General features: G+C 37.3%; 1 protein-coding gene and 1 long non-coding RNA gene across 3 annotated transcripts in view; one reads left to right on the forward strand and one right to left on the reverse strand.

Moving 5' to 3' along the window:
- LOC139150801 (heat shock 70 kDa protein 12A-like) overlaps positions 1-24,918 on the reverse strand; it is a 127,512-nt gene that overhangs the window by 73,564 nt on the left and 29,030 nt on the right. The gene's annotated exons all lie outside the window — the stretch shown is intronic.
- Positions 4,914-15,004, forward strand: LOC139122781 (uncharacterized). Of its 2 annotated transcripts, none has more exons than XR_011549533.1 (3): positions 4,914-5,326; positions 11,076-11,195; positions 13,833-15,004. It is a non-coding gene; the product is annotated as an uncharacterized lncRNA (long non-coding RNA). The 2 variants fall into 2 exon arrangements; XR_011549532.1 differs by having other exon boundaries at positions 4,915-5,326; positions 11,082-11,195.

Here is a 24,918-nt window from a genome sequence, read left to right on the forward strand (position 1 = left end):
CTGGTGCACGAATGCTTCAATCGTCGTTTGTGTGCAGAGGGTCTGTGCCTTGACGAAAACTCTATGATACAACTTCTCATTTGCATCGTGGGGGTTTCGCATAGTTACTATCAAGTCGCCCGTGCCCTGGCGAGTGCATAGCAATTATCTGGCGAATCGACTACCTTTCAAAATCGAACAAGTAATGTTTTAAAATGATGAGTAAATTAAATGCTGAACACAGAATCGACAATACTGAAAATACTTTACTGTAGCTGATGGCACAAGTAATTTGAAATACTCTCAAAGCGAATCTACCATAGTCTTAGTTTCGGTATGAGTAAATCGCTACAGCCAGCCATCAGTAAGCATGAATGTGAAAAGATACATCAATGCTGTAAGGTCAAATTATTGTGCTCTGGTAGGCAATTAAGATTGTCTTTTTTAAAATTTTTCCTAGTGCTTCCTAGCGTACCAAGTATTTTCTGGTCAGATTTTAGTGTTGCAAACGTTGTACCCGTGACCGCCAGGTTTGCCTGTTTGGTATGTAAGTGTAAGAGTATCAGGGATAGACTTCTCAAAGTCTGTGGGCATATCAAAACATAATAAATTGAAGGACTAAACATCGGCAAACCGTTGTGCTAATGGTAGGCTATTTCGTGGATCGTGGAGAGAATGTCGCTTAGTCAGCAAGTAACTCAACTGAGAGAAAGCGCGACTGGGGCCAGTCTACATCCGGGACTGTGTTCCGTTAATAAATTCTGGGCTAAAATTTCCCAGGTTTAGAATAAAACTGGATCTAATGTGCCTATCAGAGATCAAGAAGTATGACGCTTGATTGTGAAATACTAGTGCATGTTGCTTTCTAATGCTGAATGCTCATTGAGAAACAGAACAGTATTAGGAACTTATCATGCTCTTCATACTAGTATGCGCTGCAGGTTTCATTATGATTGGTACACTTTGCAAAACAGACTTTCAATTTACAGACATCAAAATATTTCTATATATTTCTGACATATTAAAGTACAGCGCCCGGGGTTCCCGCTGAAAATATTAACATATGGCAGGGCTCGAAATTAGCGGTAGTCCCGCGTCCACAGACTACCAACTTTTCCCTGGGGCTACCAAAGTCCATGAAATGGTAGCCCACACGGACTACCAAAGCCTGGGACATGAAATACTTGGCGTGCGATGTCCGTCACTTTTGGACGAGCTAAATGCAGTCAACCTGTAGTTTCATTTGTTTGAAGCAATTATCCTTTCATCTGTGAAGTGTTTTTTCTGGTGACTATTACAATTTTCACTGCTATGTTGTTGTTTTCACAAGATGCAGAGCGTTTGATACTAGAATGTTGAGTTGCTTTCCCGTGTGCAGTCTTTGCATGCCAGTTCACACTATGCTGTTGATCGGCAGCATACAAGATGTACTTGTGTCCAGTTTTGCTGAAATTTCACAAAACTTTCACTTCTATATCAAGAGATTGTGTAATCAGTTTGATTTGAAATAGTAATATAAAACACTGTGTCAGTTAAGCTTGGAAATCGTGGCTGAGTTTCGCTGTCTTTTATCTATGGTTGTCGATCAGTATCAATGTATTACGTTCTGTACAGAGAGACTCGGGTGTAACAAGGCATGCCAGTTCATAAATATCATGAGAATATTTTTTTCTGTTTTTCTTTACTAAAGTTACAATTTCTTTGGATGTATAAGCCGATTTAGAAAGTGATAGAAAGTGTTACAAATGTACAAAAATAAGCATAAATTAAGCGTTCGTGACACATAACATGGGGTTTCTCGAGTAGAAGCCCCTAGTTTTACCGCTGTTTTGTGTTGCTGAACCGGGGGCTTATACTGGGACGAGCACAGTATCCCTAAACCAAAATATTCATGGACTACCAGCCATTGTCACTGGGCTACCAACTTCAGAAAATGGTAGCCCAAGTGGACTACCAGGCAAAAAGTTAATTTCGAGTCCTGTATGGATATATCCGATATATATGTGAAAGGCATGCTGAAAATATGTTTGATATTTTAAAGTAAGGCGCCCGAAGGGCACGCCGACAACATTTTAAACATACGAATATCTCTGACAGATATGTCTGATATATTAAAGTTTCGTGCTTGGAGGGGCCTCTGAAAAATAGGGGTTTTTATTGTTATTAAAGTTAAGTGCCTAAAGGGCGCGCCATGAATGCAACTGAATGATGAAATTTTTCGCTTGCACGAGCACTTTAGGCAAGTATGAGCCCGTGTCGAAATTTTTAAAACACACTGAACTCCCCTCCCTAATTGGGCATTCAAAAACATAGTGACCCCTCTTTCACCATAGTCAAAAACAGGGTGACCCTCAAGAATCCACTGCCCCCCCCCCCGCCGAATAAACTGACCAGTCCCTTATTATGAATATTGTAGGACTTAAGCAGTTATGACTTCCAAAGAATTCCTAAGACAGACACGTTTTGTAAAAACTTGGTAGCCTAACAATCCATCATAATCTTTCGCAAAATGTGCTCGTTCTTCAGACCGTGCTTCAACCACATCAAAAATCGACCCGGGGCGGGTCAAGGCTGTTTACCGGCATTGCTGCTGTTGCTAGCTTCAACTTTGCGACCGTGACCCGATGATATACGATGATGGACTTCATAAAAAAGTGCTAGAATTTCGCTTTTCCAGGCCCGTCAGTACAGGTTGGTAGTTATTGTATGAGACCGATTTCAAACCATGTTCAGAATTGATGAAATAAACAGATATGATCTCCAAAAACCGTTTTTTATTCAATTGATTCATCACCTTTTCGCGTAGACCTCGCTGTGTGTATCCACATTATAGTTCGGAAAGATACCGGTATATCTCCTATATATGTAAGCTGACATGGAGAACATCGTCAGAACTACAATATTTCTGCAAAGTCGCAAAACATATTGCACCACCTTGGTGAATGATACACGTCCTTGTATGTTCGTCAGAAACTAATTTCAGTAGGTTAGGCCTATAGGATACGACATCGGTCAAATGAGGATGAAATATTGTACTGCAGTTCTTTCTTTCAATTTATTTTTCTTTCATGTGCTGTATTATTCTCAATTCCCTCCATACTATTTTTGAGCATAGCCGGCGTGTACATAGCAACATTGTGGGTGTTGAAATGAATCCAAATCTGGCTATTGCAACAGTAAGAATGTTGTATGTAGGCCCTACAATAAAGAAATTGATTACAAGATGCACGATTGGCTGTATCTGCAGATGCACTATCAATGTTAATATCAATGTTATACTAGCCACTTTGCACAGTTCAACATACACACGCACACACATATCTACCAAGCAAGATCATAGAAGAGATATCGTTTATTTAAAATAGTTAAATAGGAAATCACAAAAAACGAATGAATTCTTCAAAACCGTCCTCAAAATACAAGCAATAGGCCTAGGCCCCTATACTTCGTATGACTCACCATGGAGGTAGTAGAGAAGGAGTCACAACTGAGATAATTACGTTTATTACTATTGTGCACCATTGGTTTAATCCCTTTTATGTCCATTGTTTAACACCCCTTTCCCGCCATGTGCGTTGCCGACGGTACCTTCGCAACCGAACCGAGTGAAATTAACCTGGGTTGCTAATGCGACTCAGTTTCTCCACAGTGTCATAACGCCTGCGCAAAAACTGTATTTGCGTAGCTTGGGTCAAGTGCGTCATGATAGTGTAAGAAACGACACGTTCCGTCCACGAAAAGTGAAGTTACAAGGAATTTAAGTTTTTCATTCTCAAAATCTGGGTAATTTTAACGTCGTTTTTTATATACTTTACATTCGATCGCAGGAACCTTTCCTTGTTAGAATGAAAGTACTGATCACGAACTTTTCAATCATGTACTGAGTATGGTGCAGCGGACTGCAGCACTGCCGTGAGCGTGGGTTAAACTTGTAGCGTTTCCCGGGTGTTTATGACGCGACGCCAGCGACGCCATAGGCGACGCTTTGTTTCAATGCATCGTACGTGTTGTTTTTATATCGCGACCATTCATTAAAGTCATGGACGTAGCAGTTAAAAGCTATGCTTTCTTATTTAACCTTATCATTAATGCCAGTACAACATGATAAAACACGGCAAGAACCAAGAACTGGATTTGGGAAAAAGTTGGCGTGTTAACAATGCTGCTCTACGATGTATGGCATTTTTTTTGTAATCGCAAGCTATCATCAACTCAGTCTCCGCGCCTTTGCAGATACAAAAGCTCCCTTCCTCAATTATCTGTTCCTCGACCTCTTTAACATTGTGTACATCAAAATCAGTGGAACGACTCGAACTTCCCGACGCGACGCTTGGACACGTGACGCCATGTTTGAAGATCTGTCAACTGCCGAGGGACGGCCGAACACCCGAACGACCCCGAACGAACTTAATCTTGTTTCCTAAATCCGAGAAAACGCGTTCGCAAGTCCCGTTGGTGCTAATGGAGTAGTTAGTAAGGCAAACAGCGGCAAAACACATGGTCCCTTTGATCTCCGCCTAGTTGTGACTCCTTCTCTACTACCTCCATGGACTCACACACGATTATTTCCCAAAGTTCTAATTAGGCCAAATAGCTGCTATTTTTTACCATCTTGAAAAAGATCTCGCCAAATATCCGGCTCAGTGCACTGGTTGGGCACGTCTGTGTGCCTAACACGGAATATTCATGAAGATAAAAAAATGCGTAAGCTGCTTTGTACACATGCAGAGAGGCTGGACTGCAGCTTGATGCTAGGGGGTCAATGTGTACAATGATGTACCTTTATCTGGCGAAACACGAAAATATGGTTCTGTCAGCAATATTTTTGTCTAACGAGAGCAAAAAAAATAACATTTTCTTCAAGATTGAGTAAAAAATGATAGTTATAATCAAATTCTTTGCAAAGTTCATTTCGTGAATATTTGAGCACTTAAGGAGTCATACTCAGAAGACGCTATTGTTAACGTTTGGCGTGGCGTGGCGTGGCGTCGCTTACATCTGTACATCGTACCATTCCTACCCCGTGATCGTGCCGTCAATAATCTTCAGTTGTCGATATTTTAGCTTCTACTGACATGTCCCGTCGGTGTTTAGGAATGTCTGCTAAAGAGTCTACCCTTGAATTCCTGGACCATCTCGACGACTATGCGGTACGTTTGAATCTAGTGCCAGTGTGTCATCGACCGTGTCATGAAGTTACGAAGCTAGCTTTATTCTCCGTTCAACCGGGACGAAACTCGCCAAAACGGAAGAGAGTACCTCTTTTCCGCACCAGCGACAGGTCGACACACACTTCAAGCCCTGGATCGTCGCCGAGTCCTGCATCAGCTTGACGGCTCTATACCAGGTAAGCTTATGTATAGCTGCTGTCTTATTTTTAACCAGCCCGATTGTGTCTAAGATACGTCTACTCCTTCTTTTATAAACGTGTTCAGCAATGTCTGTATCCGGCAAAGTATCTAACGTTTGTTTGTTTTAAATCATCGATATTCCTGATAATTTCAATGAACATCGAATTTCCAGGTCACTTTATGCTAATTGTGACTACCGTACATGTATGCACCCCGGGATGACTGTTGATTCATGTCAGGGACCGGACAAAAATTAACGGGGGGGGGGGTTTAAAGGCCTGTGTTGGCACCAGAAAATTTACACACCAGATTACAATTTCAATGGAAAACAACAAGCTATCACCCCTCCATAGTCCTCTTACATACTAGAACAAAGGCAATTCCAGGGATCAGCAAAAGTGCCATTTTAAATCCATGGAAAATAATGACCCTTCAAAAAGCGTTAGCAAGAAAAAGATTATCCCTCCCAAATTTTTGTATGACCAGTGAGTCACAGTCTGTATTAATGATCAGGGCTTGACAATTCCTATCGCCTGACGCCCGGGACAAGTGAAATTTCCATTCGGGCAAGTCAAAAATAAAATCTGGTTGCCCGTCGGACAAGTTGTGTACACAACTTCTGGCGCAATCAACGCGAACCTAAGTTGCGGTTTGTGTACGTGTCGCCCAATTTGTGTTGTCGTTCACACAAAATAAATGTCAATCACTGACTTATTTTAGATACAATTGTGACGTTCTTCTGCGATTCACTTGCCGATTCACACAATGTTGCAATTTTCCGATGATCGACATGAAATTGTTTTATCGTCCAATTAAAAAAGTCGCTTAAAATTTGGCGTAAACAGTATTTCTTTGTTGAATGCTGACTGCTCACTGTATTTGCACCATCAATATACGGGTATGATATAATTAGAAATATTTGTTCACATTTTCTTCAGAGACCAGAATGTAAATGTTTAGTGAATAAACATTCCGGTGAAATTCCAAAATCAAATTTCTTGCACACACATTCACTAGTAACCAGCTCAATCTTATCAAGTGCATTAATATCATTAAGCATCTATAAATACACATATAAAGCTAGTTGTGTATTGAAAAAATCATGGTTTCAACAGACTTCAATGTATAGTGAATGAACATTTTTGATGGAATCCAAAAATCAAATTTCTTGTACACAGATGTATTTTACCTCAAAATTTAAAGGGTACAAAAATCACATAAATTATCAAACCTGGATAAATGTACATATGTATAGGGGAAAATTGTCAATATTTTGCCTAACAGATTCCAATGTATCATGATTTGATATTTTTTGGTGAAGCACTGTATTGGCCACATCTTGTTTTCAAATAGTTGCAATAGTTGTGCTAAATGATAACCCTGCCCCAAAGGTATGCATGACAATTCAAAAATGCTTTTTTTACAAAATAGCAACCACCCAAAAAAGCCTTACCCCCCAGTAATTTCTGTTCAGTCCCCATGAAAAATTATCTCAGGAACACATGATTGATACGTTAGATATTGTTTGTTTAACCTCTACTCAAAATGGCTGTGCATGAAGGTTAATAATAAGATTATGAAGTGTTGCTATACTTTCTTTTGAAATTGCAATGAGTTGAATATGTTGGTAGATTTTTGAATTCAATCCCACAAGTCTCCTAATTCTCGTCGCTCAAATTTATGTATGTACTATGGCTCAATGACAGAAAACAGCCCCTTGATATTTTTTTATCTTTTTTACTATAGAGGCATTATATCCATGTTGTCAATTTATTTCCTCTGTCACAATAATATTATTAATTTAGAAGGTTATAAATAGTGCAAAGTACCGTGACATAGCATGTTTAATGCCCCACTAGCTGTAACTTGTGAACTTTGTTGACCTCAGAATATGTTCCCATTTTGTCGTGGTTTTCTCTGAATTCTACCCTCTGAAGGGATATTGGCTTTTACTGCATTAGGAATATTCCTCTGAGAAACATTTAAACAGTAAACTCAAATTTTAACAGCCATTTTGATAATCGCCCCTTTTCAAAAATTGGTAATATTAACAAGGAGAGAGAACATACAATGTCACAGTTGAAAACATTCACCTCTAGGGTGAACATTCAATCTAGGATGTCAAAACAGGGGGCAATCATGAATGTGGGCCCGTACTCCTGTTCCAAGGGGGGTCATTCAACATACATGTAAAACCCTTGAATTTTCTGTGGAAAATACTATAGTCTATCAATATGCGACCTAAATAAAGTAATCAATATATTGAATTTTATTAAAACCCTTTTCCTGCCAGACAGTATCACTTCCCCATCAGCCAAGTCAGTAAAAAGTGGTATTTAGCCAAAACATGACATATTTTCACCCACTTGGCTTGGTCTGTTATAGCATCTTTAGTCCAAAAGAATCAAGTTTACAGTTTTGAACAGCTTTCAAATGTACAGTATTATGTTAAAATACACCATATGAAATATGTTGTGTTTCATTAATTTTAACCATCTTGACCTGGTGGTGAAATATGGACTTGCCAGGAAAAGGGTTAAACATACCGCTAACTTGTATGTATTAGGAATTTATGGTTGTTCTGACCAAAGGTTTTGCTCTTGAAAATCAGAAAATGATGCTGTTCAAAACGAGCATAACTGACCTGCATGGATGCTTTCCTTGCAGTGTTCAACGTTTGTATGGACTGTGACATTGTAGACTCTTCAATTTGAGGGCATACCCATCATTTACATTCATCAGCAATGCCACATGCATACAGCTCCAATGCACTGTCGACTCTACATCAGTCCTTTCTACCCAACTTCCTTTGCACCAACTTATATCCACCAAAAATTTAATCAGCTGTGTACAGGTTTATATTTATGTCATAAAAGCATTTATCATTACTTTTTGCACAGAAACAGTGATTTGTTGAAGTTATCCATGAAAATAAATATCAAAATCAGGCAATATGGAGACCTTTTTAGCCTCCACAAAGCATGCCGGGAGAAATGCCCAGATGATGATGTAAAGTTTTCGGGTTTTGGTGCATTGACTAGGGGGTCTGATCTAGGGAGTCTCATAAACAGCTTAGATATTATGCCTGCCTGTAAGTATTACAGATGTACTAATAATGGTGCGCGAGATTTCAATAAGGCATTCTGCATGATTCGAAACCTGAAGTGAAAACACCGCCTCTAAAAATTGTTGCTGGTAAAGATTGGCACGACATGAGTTTTCAAAATTATAAGTACAGTGCATGTTTTTATGTATGCAAAGACCGTTTCCAAGAATATTATCCGACATTTTTCCCAATGACTAGTTGTGAGGTGGTGGCTTTCAGATTTTAACCATTCTCAATTATTTTCCCAAGACTGCACAATTGACAGCAGAAATCGGCTACTCGGATTTGCAATCTCTTCCTACCTCCATTGCGGTTTCTAATTACCGGTAACTCACGATTAGAGTTCAAAGTGAGTTGTGAGAACAGGAAAATTGTAGTGTGTAGTTTATGACTGTACTTTGAAAGGATAAATTGAAATTTCATTTAGTGCCCCTAGAACATGAAAGTGTGTTTGAAGTTTAATTTAGTGCCCCTGAGAACATGAAAGTGTGTATGCACAACTATTGTTTGTTGGATGAGGGACACTCCATTTAGAGTCGACAGATGAGCCATTTCTGGTCATTTGCTTTGTCTCTCCCTCCCCCCACCCCATGGGGAATGGTTCTTGGAATTATCTCGTCATCCGCACATTCTTTGTCTATATGTTACTAAAAAATTAGCACTTCTATAACCATTCTTTGTTATAAAAAGAGTTTTCCATATTTTAAAACCAGCATTGCAATGGCTAAACATGCGGAGCAATTTCGTCATGCAATTCTCTTCGGGCATTTGAAATCGAACATCCCTTTTTTCAAGTGATAATAGCTAGGTTGCAATGCTAATCAAAATGTTTTGGATAAAAATACAAGCATTTTGGGAGTTCATTTCGTCATGAGGCGATATCGAAGATGTGTTCAGCTCCAAACATGGCCTCCCGTAACGTTGTAGCTTATACCGTTGAGCTACCAAAAGAGCCATGCTTGTACAGCTTCCTTCGGTAACTGGTGGAGCCACATGCCCTTCTTTTACTTCTGAATTCATCGGAAACACCAAGTTCGAAATCCTGGAGTTCAAAGTCGCTGAATTCCGATTCAAAGTTGTAAGGTTGAAGGCAAAGTGTGTCCATTGGGCAGTAGCTCAATACAAACGCACAGTAGATCAGACCCCTAGTGATGCCCCCTAACTTCCTCAACCAAACACGAAAACTTAACGTCATCTGAGGTCAAGCCTCTCTGAGGAATTCCGATAAGTGGCGCTTCCATATGGCGAAAATGGCGTCATACACATCAATTAAGGTAGAACGCGCCTCGGGGACAGATATTCGGACTCTCAAACTTCTACAATTTTTTTCTGATCTACCACTTGTGGGGGGTTCATTTTAAAACTCTTGGAGAAAGAAAAACTTTCACCGTCTTAGTTTTTCGAAAATCCAAAATTTTATTTTCCCCCATAGAGTTAACACAGGGATGGCGGCCATTTTGAATTTCAAAAATCGTTAAATCGTGGGTTATTTGTTTCTCTGGTTCCAAAATTTGCATGGTGACCCCCTATTTTTATTTTTGATTTTGAAAGAGAATGGTTGAAACTTTTTTTGAGGAAAGTTTGAGCAAAAGTTTAAGTCTTTCACTTTCGAGGCGCATACTACCTTAATAAAACATTAATTTCCAGGAGAATCGTTAGCACATTTCTCATCTCTTCATCATGAATGTTACAAAAATATTATACTTCAACTTTTAAAGGCAGGTTGATATTTGGGTGGGCTATCCCTTTAATATTTCACACTATGACTGAGGTGAGGTGATGACCTTTGGGGAGCCCAACTTCACTGCGCGAATGAATGAACTACATGCATTTGCGTGAACTCTGTGTGACCAAACCATTCAGAGAATGTTGCGTCCTGAGTGGTGCATCAAACAGTGAAGTAAGGGCCATTCAAGATCTTATAGCATGAATTGCACAATGCTCTGTGCAGTTTATGTGAAGATTTCAGTGCAGATATGTGCATTATCCACGGTATGCACGGTGGGATTTAATGTTTGGGCAAATATTTAATCACATCGCAATCTTTATCTTGGCCAAAGTTGCATGTACAGTCCCAGTGGGTAGTTAATAATAAGTGTATACATCACCAAAATCAGTACATTCTCACAAACTTATTTCGGCTTGAATGTAAAATAAAAAAAAAACAATGCTAGAAGATACAGCTAGTCGGGGCTTTAAGTTAACATGAGATTAATTCTAATCTTACCTAAACATGATATGTCATTTTATTTCGCATCATTTCAATTCATTTTTAACTTTCTAATTATTTCTATTTATGCTGAAATAGAAATGTGGTGTTATTGTCAACAAGCACATTTTGGATATTTATATGACCATGGATGTAAAAAGAGTCAATTTTTCATCAATGGTCTGACAGTCTACAAGCTCTGAGAAACTGCAGGAATGCATAGTGCAGTGTGAATCCAATTATGTTGAGCCTTTTCAGGCCATGAAAATGCTTGATATATTTCTGATTCAAATATGTGTCCATGGACTGTCAGATTAATATGGTTATTCATCGTCATTATCGTGACTTGAAATGTGATTCATCATCTGTGTTTGAGACAATTTGATTTTTCTCAGTAGGATTTTTAACTCTTTTTTTATATTTCTGCAAGTTGCAGGTCCCCTGGAGGTACATGTATTTATTAGGCGTTGAACAAATAGGGAAAGTGTAGTGCCCAAAGGAATGACAGTCACACAAAAAGGCATGCCAACAACTGGGAACAATATGAGAGGTATGTACTCTACAAAGTATGCACTGATAAGTTTTTAGTCTAAAGTAGTGAACTTTGAAGGGCAAGTTAACCAAAGCACCAGTGTTGGTGAATTATAGTACATGAACATGGTTAAGCAGAACCATCATGACACATGTACGACAATTTTACTTAGCTGAACCTTTGATGTTTGGTTATATTTGCAGGGCACCTAACAGCCATAAGCGACAAAATCTGCCTTTATAATCTTTTTTTGAAGATACAGATGTAATCGATAGTGATGCAGCTTAGCCCATGTCAAGTTTTGAAATCACAATGAAATATGTAAACCCTGGAAATTATTATAGAGGAGCATAGTGTTGAAACAACTTCAGGGGCTCTTCCATGAGTTCCAAAACACAAATGTACATGACATACAATAATTGCATAGTCAAACCAAGGAAATGTTCTTTTTAACACTGTCTCCCGACACTGGCCAAAATACTATTGAATGAATCCATGAAGTGTAATTTATGAACCTTGTCTGGGAAACAAAACTTTGAAACAACATCACAAGACAAACTGAGGTTGCAGAGTCTGTTGCAAATTGTGTAATGAAAGATGAAACAAGCTTCTGTTCTGATAACATGTTCCAGATTACATGACATGCTCAAAAACCATATTTTATCTTTTACTAAAATTGAACGAAACTATTTTCCGAACAACATACAGTGTGCAAGAAAACCATTGCTTTTTTTCAAAAATTGTAGCATAATATATATTTTTGCGTAATTGTACTGTCCCAAATACACAAACATGACCCCCAACAGATCACTAGCATGTGATTTCCAAACATTTAACAAATTCACCGCTCTCCCCTGTAATGAATCTAGCAAGTATGTTATTGTTATTCAATCACCGTAATTCAAATGACATAATCCAGCGGGGACTCCATGTATGTCATCAGTGATGACTTCTAGATCAAGTACCGAAAGATTAACTTTTAATCCATACTATTACTGGCACACATACACAGTCACATCAATCTTTGATTTGGGTGATTCCCCAGCGTAACATGCCCTCTTTTTAGTTCAATATATGTATATGTTACAAGGCACTGTAGGTCAAGGCTGCATGATACAAAAATATTTCTATCTTCAATATTCCATCCTAATTTGACAGATGTAATATTCTAACCTATAGATCCTACTGTATTAGTTCTCGGTCAACGTACAAAGACTTGGTCCATTCGCTAAAACGCATAATTGACCATTCGCTAAAGCGCATAATTGATGACATGTTTTGCAAAATTATTATTGGAAGCACGACCATACTCCATGTGTCTGGGAGGTACATTGACAGGAATATTTAGTCAATAACATAGGCAATGAATCAGTGAAAAAACATTTTGGTCTTCATATTTGTATATTTAGGCATAAACATGTCAGTTTGATGTACAACATTAACCCTTTTCCTGCCAGACAGTATTTAGACTATTACTTCCCCATCAGCCAAGTCAGTAAAAAGCGGTATTGAGCCAAAACATGACGTATTTTCACCCGCTTGGCTTGGTCTGTTATAGCATCTTTAGTCCAAAAAAATCAAGTTTACAGTATTTATGTTTTCAATAGCCTTAAAATGTACAGCATTATGTTAAAATACACCATATGGAATATGTTGTGTTTCATTAATTTTAACCATCTTGACCTGATGGTGAAATATGGACTTGGCAGGAAAAGGTTACATAGATGACCAGTTTATTCAATAAGGGAGCATTCAGTTATACAGCCGGGGGTAAGCCAGCACAATTTGAAGGGGGATGCAGTTCACCTTAAATTTGAAAATTGCAAAGGGGACGTCATGTATTTTTCAAACAGCATTGGGGGTCACTCAATTTTCTTAAGTAGTTGACCTGTTAAAAAGAAGTTTTAGTGTTCAAAATATTCTGGGAGATAAAATGATTCGCTGCATGATTTCACTCGTGGTAGTCATTTAACTGTAAATCTGAACAAAAGTATAATTATCTGTCACATGAACATCTTGCTGTTGAAACTCAGAGGCTTGTCTTATTGTAAATCAAGCTCATGGAGGGCAATGAACAACTTCCATTACTTACGTATTAGAGATATAGCAACTTTTGTCAGGGAAAATATTTAAGTGACCTGTATACCACTAGTACCATGAAAAGTGAAATAGGTTTAGTTGAAATTCAAATATCAAACTGTTGTCCTCATCTGAACCTTCAAACACCGTAATTTAATCAAGTACATTTGTATCAATTGTCAAACATCTCAGAAAGCACCGATTGTGTTTAAGACTAAATGATTCCGTCGTGTGCGGGCGCTCTGGCGCACTGCGACCTGCGATCCTTTACCAGGTAGGTCGCAGTGCACCGGAACGCTAGCATGCAATGGAATCTTTCAGTCTAATTGTGTTTGTGAAGCATTGAAAAAAATTATTCATAGTTTTCTCATAGACTCCAATGTATAGTGAATTAACATTTCAGTGAAATTCAGAAATCAAATTTCTTGCATACATATCAACTTTTAACCATTCTTGTCAAGTGAAGTACTTTAAAATGAATTATCAAATGTCTATAAATACACGGATTTAAACAAAAACAAACAAAATTGATGATGTACTGTCCTGATGATTTATTCTGTGTATCATTATTTTCAGGAATTGAAATACATACAATCTGGGCTATCCAAGGACTAGCATCAAGCTGAAGACATTTTGATAGTTGTGTGTGTTTCTTCTGAGGATAGCGAACATGACAGAAGTTGCAAGGGTGGTGCCTTTATTCGGAGACTCTTGCCATGGGATAGAGAAAGAAGTGAAACTGCATACGAAAAAACACTTGCATCAAAGGAAATGCATATTGAGGCTACCTTGCATTTAGGGCCTGGTATCAATCAGATCAGAGCCTGACAGACACATGACAATTCCAGCAGCATTGACAACTCATTACAGGACAATGTTTAATGTATAAGCATATTTTATACATTTTCTTGATTCTGCCAAAGGCTTAGTGATGTATTTTTAGTTTCGAACAAAGACCACTCAACTTTTGAATTTTGTTAACCAGACAGAGGCTGTACTCATGAAAGTCCAACTGGGAACACTTTCCATATGTTATTACACCAACTGAGTTATAATCAGTGATTAAGCTGAATACCCAAAGCTGTACATGTGTGAATATGTGGACTGTACTCGACGGATTACTGGCTGAGTTATAAGACCAATAATTCTGTCTTAGTCTCTTCAGTGGCCATATTTGATATTTCATGAACAATGTGTTAAAAATGAGGTGCATCTTTGCAAACAAATTTTACAGATTAAGTACACCAACTTACAACTACAGTTATTTTTGGCAACACTGTAGATTTATGTACATGCAATGTGCTTGAATCTTAGCTCGAGTCTAGTTTGTAATCAAATATTTGTATGGCAATTTTCAATGATATGGCAGAACTCATTATCATGTGTGATCTGTAATAGATACTAGCAATGCAACACAAAACATAGCTAAATGTGGAGTCTCTTTTCTACTCAGACATTCAAACACCCGTTACATCCAATTTTATTTTAAATCTTAGAGAACAATGGATTTATTATTTATTTGTTATAACTAAAGCCATAATTGCTGTGTAAAGTGAGTCAAGTTAAATCAGTTCTCAGATACTTGGTTGACACTTCAATATTGCATCTAAGAAGAAAACAATAAGTGTATTTTTTGTTTTTCACATGAAGTATATTGCTTGTATTTTTGAGGAAGTTTTGAGGAATTCTGTATTTTTTGTCCCATGTGATTTCCTATTTAACTATTTTAAATAAACAATTAAAACCGATACCTCTTCTATGATCTTGCTTTGGTAGATATGTGTGTATGTTAGATGGGTTAAATGTGCAAAGTAGTTAATACAACAAATGAGTGCAGAACTACAGTACAATAGGTGCAAAAACAGAACAATCAGGTTCATATTTGGACCTACAAGATCCAAATTACAGAAGATTGAATATGTTTCTTTATGTTGTGCATAAAGATGTATAAATACAAATCAGGTTGATGCATAAATGTGAATCTTTATGCATCTGTAATGTCCTGCATAAAGGTGATTAAATTTAGTCAGCCATTAAACCCTTTTATGCACAAGCATAAAGGTGCATAAAGTTCCATCTTTATGCTGCATAAAGATGATTACAGATCATCTTTATGCAACTTTATGTCACCTTTATGCTGCGCATAAATCTAGATTTTCATCTTGTGTTTATCAAGAGGGTTTCAAGTTGTTGACGAAATTTTGCATCTTTTTATTGATTTGTATGATATAGGTTTATTCACAAAATACTGCCCTGTATGGACGAGGGCTCAGTGAGTGACGTATTGGACGAGCCATCGGCTCGTCCAATACGTCACTCACTGAGCCCTCGTCCATACAGGGCCGTATTTTGTGTATAACCCTTTACTATAAACCTCCCTCCATTAATCGTCCCTATAAACTAATTCTATGGTAAATTTTGGGGGTTGCGGCACGCGCGATATGAGTGGAACGTGCGCAAATGTTGAAATAAAATTGCTACAAACCCCTGACAATTTGCATACTGCTACGCAGTGCAAGTCCCTTGCGTTGGCACAAAGCCAATTAATTTTCAGTGCAGTACAAGCAAACTTCGCTGAATGTTTTCAATTGAATTAGTTTTTTAAAATTAAAATCAATTGCATTTAGACTCAGTTTTTGTGTTTAGCGTGTTTTAAACCTACTACGAATACATTTTGGTGGAAGTTGTTATTATGTCTATAAGTCATCGTAAAATAGTTTGTTTACATCCGATAATCGCTAGGTCAAAGGTCAAACAGGCGCGTTGCGCGTTTCTCGTATTCGGGACTAAGCGTACAATACAAAATACGGAAAGTTATTGGACGGTCAAACTCCCATAGGTTACGGCAGTTGGTGTATAATAATGCCCATTATTGAAACATCATAAATACTATGTTTACTCTTATTAAAGTTAAATACTACAGGGGTGTCTTTTTATGACGTATGTGGAAAGATGCTTATTAAAGCGAAGCCTAAGTGTAGTCTTGGTTTCACAAATTGTTTACTTTTGTAACATCTCATAGTGATGGTCAATGGGAGAATGGTATCAAATACGTTATCTCAAAACTTGTTATTGAAAGGTTAAGTTTGAAGCTCTTAGTCATTATAGACAGTTTTGAACAACAACAGTGCACAACAGAGGGGTTGGGTAAGTAGAAATCATGACAACTTAAATGTTTTGCGTCGAGCTAGCTAGTTGGATAAAAATGAAAATACACTACAACCTGCGCGCCCCGAAAATTGAAATGTCAGGAAATGAAAGTTCCAGAAGGTAAATGGAAAAGATTTTAATATTTAATAAATATTCTAGTCCCTCTTTTGGAATGCCGTTTTTTCCGAATCCCCCCTTGGCATGTTGTAGTTTTTTCAATTCCTACCGAAATCTCCCGCCCCCTCCAGAGGCGTTTGTGCATGCAGCCTATGTAAACACACCCAAAAGGTGACCGGCCTAAAATATGATTCCTGGTGACATGGATTGGACCTTTATGATAATTATGAGACTGCCCTTTAGGCTGCGTTCACAAAATCGGTCGGGTGGGGAGTCGAAAATTTCTAGGGTATTACAGGTGAACTTGAAAGTTTTACTCTACAATAGGCGGGGGGGGGGGGGGGGGGGGCGGAACCCTAAAGATTTTTTGGTTCCCTTTTACTTTTTTCATTTTCCGATTACAATGTGAATAACATTTTACTTTTATTTTATTGTTCTACTGTTAGTATTAATTAAAAAAAATCTAGAACAATGTCTCATTACAGACTTTTAACTGGAAAAAATCTTAACATGTATGATTTTTCGTAAAAAAAACGTAAACCTTTTGGCCTAGTAATGTGGCAGAAGCTGCAACTGTCAATACTCTTTTAATATACAGTTTCTTGCTGTCTCCCGATCGCATGCTGAAACACACATTGTTTATTTTTTGAACAAAGCTTGTATATGCAAATATGTATTTGCTGATAATTTAATTAGAGTCAAGACTGAAAGTCATCTTATTGTCAATGACAAATTTAGACGCTTAAGATATGACTTACAATGTACAATAATATGCCGTTTTGCTTTTAACAATTAGTATTCATTTTTTAATTTGTTGTCTTTTATTATAATAGGTTTATACAATCGAAAAAGCCATGCAATTTTAATACAATATTAATGTGCAACTGTACATAAAATAAGATTCTGTTTAAAATTATAGAAACAAATAACTGTTTAGGTTTTTACTTCGACGATAAATATTGTTGAAGTGTTTGGCTTGCCATAGTTCTTTCCCAATAGCCGATTTTCAAATTGCAAATGTAGTTCCTACTCTTTAACTCACTTAAATTGACACGGCTGTGTAAATCAAGGGCACAAAAAAAAAAATCATGTTTTGTCAAACAGAAATGTTATATTTGTGCAATAAAATTTAAAAGATAAAAACCTCTAAAAGAAAAAATTGTTGCGTTGTCGTTTTACTCCCCCCCCCTCCAAAAAACACATAGTCAATAACAAAACAGAAGAAATTCTTGGAAGAATCTATAGAAGTCTTATATTATGCATTATCTAACTTGAGAAATCAGGTAATCTTAATATATAAACATTATACGGCTAGCAATTGAGTTTTTTTCAAAGTCCGACATTTCTAGAGAATTTTTGGGTTTTTACATTTTGCATTTGAGAGATTTTTGGCTACAGAAATAAACACGGTTAGTCAGCAATATTGCTTCATTATTCTCAATGTAACTTTTATTGCTTAAGAAAAATCACATGAAAGATAAAAAGGTGTTCTTATTGTTTGATTTTCAAAAAGTGCAAGAGTATAGAGAAATAAAAATATTGATAATTTTAAAATCATTTTTTTCTAGCAAAGCAAAATTAATAGAAGGAGAAATTTTTCATTTACTCATCAGTACATCGTAAAGTTATCTGGCAAGCAGTTACAGCCATGAATTGACCAATGACTTACCTGTATTCAGCTAAAATGCCAGTATTTGACAAAGTCATTACTCTCTAAGTAACAAATTTGTTTAAAGCAGTTTCAACAAGAAAACGGAAATATGTATATATTTGAACGAGAAACTTAGTTCTGAATTTTAAAAGAAAAACCCGATTTTATTTGTGTGGATTTTAACAGACAAACTGTATACTGGTATGAAAACTTGCTTAAAAACTATCTACTGTTGATTGACCAATCAGAGTGCTCAATTCAGGGTGTTTTATTTAAGCCTTGGTCACAAAATTCCAGTAAAGTACTGTCCAATCAAAAGTGAACATGTCATATTCTGTAGACATCTGGTACGTTTTAATATTCAAATTTGGTAACACAGCGGAAATCAGCTGCACACAAAATCTGCTGTGCCCTAGGGCATTTATATAATGTGCCCTAGGGCATTTATAGGATGTTCCATTACATTGGAAGGCTATTTCACAAATAAAATTTTTAATTCATATCCTAAACATGCTACATTGACAAAGGGGACGGTTGACGTAAACACATTGAAAACGAAATATATCAGTTAGGGGCGATAGTTTTTAAGTCGGATAAAACCCTCGTACTCGGGCTCTTCTGGTATATAAAGTCAAACCCTGCGGCCTCGAAATTGTATCGTTGGGTTGGACTTTATATACCAGAAGAGCTGTCATACTCGGGCTTTATCCTATTCTTAATCCCTTTATTTACTTATGTATCTTGACTGATATTGATATTACGTCTTTAAAAGTTTGGTCAGAGACAGCATGTGGGTGTTTCATCAGAATGTGCCAAAGTATTGAAATGCATAAGACCATTTTGGCATAGGCTCTTATTGTTTACTCGATTTTTTTCTTCCCCCTCCTCTTCCACTTCTTCTTCTTCTTCTTCCGCCATATTGGATAGACGTACAGAAGAAGGGCTCCTACTTGTTTTGATTTTCTACCTGTGAGAAGTGCCATCCTTCGTCAATTGTCATCAGTTTATGTTGTGAGTAGTGTTAAGTTCTTTGGGGTCTTGTTTCCGGTCCGGTTTCATCTTCGACTAGGCGGATTTCCTTCGATTTTATTTTTTGTCATTTGTTAACCCGTGGTCGGCAATATGGCCGCCCGGGAGGACAAGCCATTTCGGAATCTGACACGCAAGCATGCTGTCAGGTGTACTAATATTGAAGGTGTTCCCGTTGAAAGCTATGTTGAAGAGATTGCAAAGAAAGTCGGAAGTGAAAATGTTATTGCTGCATCTAGAATGAATAAGTCCGTTGTTGTGTTCTTAGCAACACTCGGTAATGTTGAAAGTATTGTTAATCCAAGTTTGCTTTGTTTGATGAATTAGTCGATGTGGAACACATGGTGAAACCGGCCTCAAATTAATTCTGTCAAATGTTCCTCCTTTCATTCCTGATGAAGTTTTGGAGGAACATTTATGGAAACTTGGTAGAGTTGTTGGACATTTAAGAGCAATCCCTCTTGGTTGTAAAAATGCTTCGCTGAAACATGTGAAGTCGTTTAGACGACAAGTTCATGTTTTGTTACACAATGAGAACATCAGTGGTGTAATTCAAATCAAATATGATGATCGTTTTTATTCCGTTTACGTTTCTATTGATGAACTGCGTTGTTTTCATTGTGGACTGAAAGGTCATATCCGTAAACGTTGTCCTAACTATCATGATCATAGATCGTCAGAAAACAACGATAATGACACTGAAAATGTTCAAAAAGACAGTAATTGTGTGGATGAAAACTCAGGTTTAATGGATGTTCTCGAAAGTGAAGCAAATGCAAATGAAGGTGTTAATCAGCATATCAATACCACAGAAATTAACACCTCAACTTCAAGTAACGCCTCAACGTCAACTCGCTTGTCGAAAACAATGAGGCACAATCAGAGTTCGCTCACAAAGTCACATCTGTTGATGAAAATTCTGTTGATCAAAGACCTCTCACCAGTAAAAACAGTCAACCCACTGACGCTCAAGAGAACTTAGAAAAAGGTGTTAATTCTGCTGCAAACGTTAACGTCCATGCCGATGAAGACAGGGTACGAACCCCTGCTTCGCCTTCGTATTCTCCGCTCCCCTCTACTCCCGTTTTATCATTCGACCCCCCTTCTTCGTCATCATCTTCACTTATTGAGTCTCAATCACTTGAGTTTCCCGAGACTCCTTTTTCAGATATCAATGTTAATGAGTCTCAGGATTTGTTTATTTCTCAGTCACAGTCTCCAAGAAAAGCTTCTCAAAATCAGCTTATTTGGTCAGGAGTGAAAACATCAAACTCCTTTGATGTTCTCAGCGAAATGTCTGATCATGACAATGAGTCTGTTGCGTCTGAAATGTCTGACTTATCAGAATTTCAAGAAAAGCTACAAATCAAGCCGTCTAATTTGCTTGAGTTTTTAGAAGACATTAAAGGCTCTAAAAATATGATAAAAAAATGTAAAGATTACTGCTCAGATTTTAAGGTTCTCATAAAGTCATTTGCTAACTTACGCAGGTCAGATATTGTCACTAGTCAACAAAAAGTTCGTATCCATAAACTTGTGGCAAAGTTACAACAACATGTTAGACAATGTAAAAGCTTGGCTATTACGAAACATGGGAAGTAAAATCATTCTTGTTTTTGCTTGTCTAGTGATGGCAAGTTTCATTTCTTGGAACGTAATGGTTGCCGTGATTCTTTGAAACGGTATAACATTTTGTCTTCGTTGAAGTCCAATCATTTTGCTGATTTTTATTTTTTACAAGAAACCCATTCTACAGTGGCTAATCAGGCGCAGTGGCAAGTAGTTTGGCGTGCGCCTATTTATTTCTCACATGGTACTAGTAATTCTGCTGGGGTTGCAGTGCTTTTTCCACGAAACAAAAATGTTGATGTTGTTTCTGTAAAAAGTGTCGTCCAGGGTCGTCTACTTCATTTGCATATTAAAATGGATGACACTTCCTTTCATTTGCTTAATATTTATGCTCCTTCAAGTGGAGATGATCGTTGTATTTTCTTTGAAAGTCTTCGTAAATTTCTCCTTGATTTTGATCTTGATAATGAAAATATTGTCATAGGGGGCGACTTTAATTGTACTCTTGTTCCTGATTTAGATAGGTCGTCTCATATTGAACCACATTTAAAGTCTTCGCAAGTTTTTTCTTCTCTTGTTCATCGCTGTAAGCTTTCTGATGCCTGGCGTTATTTTCATAAGCAGGCTCAAAATTTTACGTGGCAGAGAGGAGAGCAAAAAAGTCGCATTGATACTTTCTTCATCAACAAGAGGTTGACTTCGAAAATTAAATCTGTGTCTATTGACTCTCCTACTGATTTATCTGATCACTCTCTTGTTTCTCTTGTTTTAACTATGAATTCGAGTGTCAACAAAAATCCAGTTTGGTGTCTCAATACCAGTCTTCTTAACGATGAAAATTACTGTACTTTAATTAAGGAATTCTGGGAAGGTTGGCGTAATGAGAAGGATAGGTTTTCTTCTCTTCAGTCTTGGTGGGATATAGGAAAACAAAAGATTAAAGAATTAAGTCAGCAGTACAGCGCTGAACGTGTTCATCACTTTAAACGTTCAAAACAAAAGCTTATTGAGGAAATTCGTACTTTGGAAACATTGATTCATACTCAGCCTTCTCTGGAAACAAGATATCATCAGCAAAAGACCTGTTAGACAGTTTTCAGAAACTTGATACCAGAGGTGCAGTTATTCGTTCTCGTTTTCAACAGCTTAATGATTCTGATACTAATTCACAGTTTTTCTTTTCTCTTGAAAAATACAAAGGCTGTCGTAAATCCATTACTCATCTCCAACGTGAAGATCATACAATTACTGAAAATCAGAGAGAAATTCGTCAACTTACTCGCCAGTTTTATCAAAACCTGTTTACTGCTGAGCCTGTTTCGCCCGAAGCACAAAATACCTTGCTTCATGATCTCCCTCAATTACCTTCTGACAAAGTTACGCAACTTGATGAACCCATTAGTCTTGACGAGTACACCTTTGCACTCAAGAACATTGCGAATAGTAAAACACCTGGTGTTGATGGCATTCCTTGTGAATTTTATAAAAAATTCTGGTCTCTATTGGGGAACGATTTTCACCAGGTTTTTCAAAAGTCAATTTCCGATGGCCTTCTTCCAACGTCCTGTCGTAGAGCTGTTATCACACTCCTTCCGAAACAAGGTGATAACTCCCTTCTTAAGAACTGGAGACCTATCAGTTTGCTTTGCTCTGATTATAAAATTTTCACTAAAGCTTTATCGCTTCGCTTAAAGCAGGTTTTGCAAGATATCATTCATGTAGATCAAAGTTATACTGTTCCAGGCAGACAGATTTTTGATAATATTCATTTAATTAGAGATTGCATTCATTTTCATAATGACATGAATCTTCCTCTTGGTATTCTTTCTTTAGATCAGGAAAAAGCTTTTGATCGTGTCAGTCATCATTATCTTTTTCAAACTCTGCATGCGTTCGGGTTTGGTGAAAATTTCATCAATTTTATCAAACTTCTGTATACACAAACTGATAGTCTTGTTCGTGTTAACAGTTCCCTTACTGCTCCAGTTCAGTTTTCACTTGGTATAAGCCAAGGTTGCTCATTATCAGGGCAGCTGTATGCAATTGTTATTGAACCTCTTTTACACAGAATAAGACAAGATGACAGTATTCAAGGTGTTATGATTCCAAATTCAAGTGATCGTAAATGTAAACTTTCAGCTTATGCTGATGACGTTAATACTCTTGTAACTTGTAATACTGATTTTCGAGGTTTAAATACAGGTTTTCTGTCTATGAGCATGCCAGTAATGCAAAAATTAACTATCGTAAGTCCCAAGGTCTTTGGGTCGGCTCATGGCGTGGGCGTGCTGATCATCCGCTTGAAATTCTTTGGAATAGTATTGGTCTCAAAGTCCTTGGTACTTATTTGGGTAACAGTAACGAGTATTTTTCAAAAAACTGGAGTGAGTGTGTTACAAAGATTGACAATAAGTTATCTTGGTGGAATAGATATGCTCCTGCTATGTCATTCAAAGGCCGTGTTATCGTTATTAATCAACTTGCTGCAACTAAACTTTTTCATCGTTTAATTTGCCTCTGTCCTCCTGCTTTTATCATTGATGAAATTCAGCACAAATTTCTTGATTTCTTCTGGCAAGGAAAACATTGGTTGCCAAGTCGTACAACTTTTGCTCCATTGAAGTTAGGAGGGCAAAATCTCATCAATCTCTCTTCACGCGTGAAAGCTTTCAGATTAAATTATCTTCAAAGATACTTGTATTCAGGTCTGGATCATCCTTCATTTTTGTTTGCTGATTTTTATTTTCGGAATGTTGGTAATCTCAAGTACACCTCTCAACTTTTTACAGTGAATTATCAGTCTGTTCCAGATTATCTTCCTAATTTTTATCTTGAACTTTTGAGAGTCTGGAAGTCATGTATTTTCCTGAGAAAAGGTGGACCCCTTTCAATCAAAGATATCTTCCATGAAGCCCTTTTTTCAACGATTGTGTTAGTTTTACAAACCCTCTTGATAGTACTCTTGTTAATCACTTTATCAGTGCTGGCATTACAAAAGTTGGAGATCTTTTTGACCCTTTCCAAAAATCTTGGCGCTCCCCAAGCTATTTTAAAAACATTGTTCCTATTCATTCGGATAGAATTTTAGATAGAATTTAACAAATTGTCAAGACGTTGGTCGACTCTATTCCCTGTGATTGGAAAAACAAAATCCAAAGTTATTTTGAAGAGGAAGTTGATTTGGATGATGTTCATTCTTGTCATCGTCCTTCGTACTCTTTCGAACTTATTTGTAAAGGCACTGATGACCATATTATTTTGAATTGTCCCTTGTATAAATTTGAAAAGGGTAGCATTTATAAATTCTTGATTATGTCCAATTTTCATAGGAACAATAAACGTCAAGATACAGTTTGGAGAGATTTGCTTTCACTTACGGAAAATATCAAACCTTTATTCACTTCTTGTTATCTCAGTCCAATTCCCAAAAAAGAAGGAGATCTTCAATGGCGTCTTCTCCACGGTGCGTACGCAACTGGCTCGTTTATGTTCCATTCTGGGTATAGCTCATCCTCTGATTGTATTTTCTGTAGTGCCAGAGATGACCTTTTACACATATTTTTAGAATGCCCTCGTCTTTCTCCCTTGTTCATTCTCCTTCGTAAACTCTGTCACCTTTTTCTTGGTCAGGAATGCAAGATTTTATTCTGGTGGTTTGTTTTAGGCCCACCCTTTGATAAATCATACATGGACAAGAATACTTTTGCGCTTTTAAATTTCCTTTTTACGACAGCTAAAATTGCAATTCATGTAACAAGACGAAATGCAATTAATGGTCATGATCCCTCAATCAGTAATATGCTTGTTTCTGTTTTAAAAGGCGAGTTTGTGCTCGCATTTTAGAAGAATATAATTACTTCACGCTCAATTCAAACATAAGTGCTTTCAAAAACATTTGGTGTATTAATGACGTCATTGCTTCTGTAGACATTGATGGAACTTTTACTATTGATTCAATTTTGTTGTAAAGTAAATGCTTTCACCTCTAAGCACACTTTCCCTTTTGCCAAATCCTTTCTCGTCCTGGGCACCGTACTCCTCACGGAATGGAAGGGGGTGGTCAGTTGGGAGGATTCTTCGTAAGCATGTACATGCCAACGAAAAGTTTTTCAATATACCCCTTCTCATTGGCGGTTAGGTGGCTTT

The sequence above is a fragment of the Ptychodera flava genome, chromosome 2 (assembly GCF_041260155.1).
Source record: "Ptychodera flava strain L36383 chromosome 2, AS_Pfla_20210202, whole genome shotgun sequence".
Taxonomy (NCBI): domain Eukaryota; kingdom Metazoa; phylum Hemichordata; class Enteropneusta; family Ptychoderidae; genus Ptychodera; species Ptychodera flava.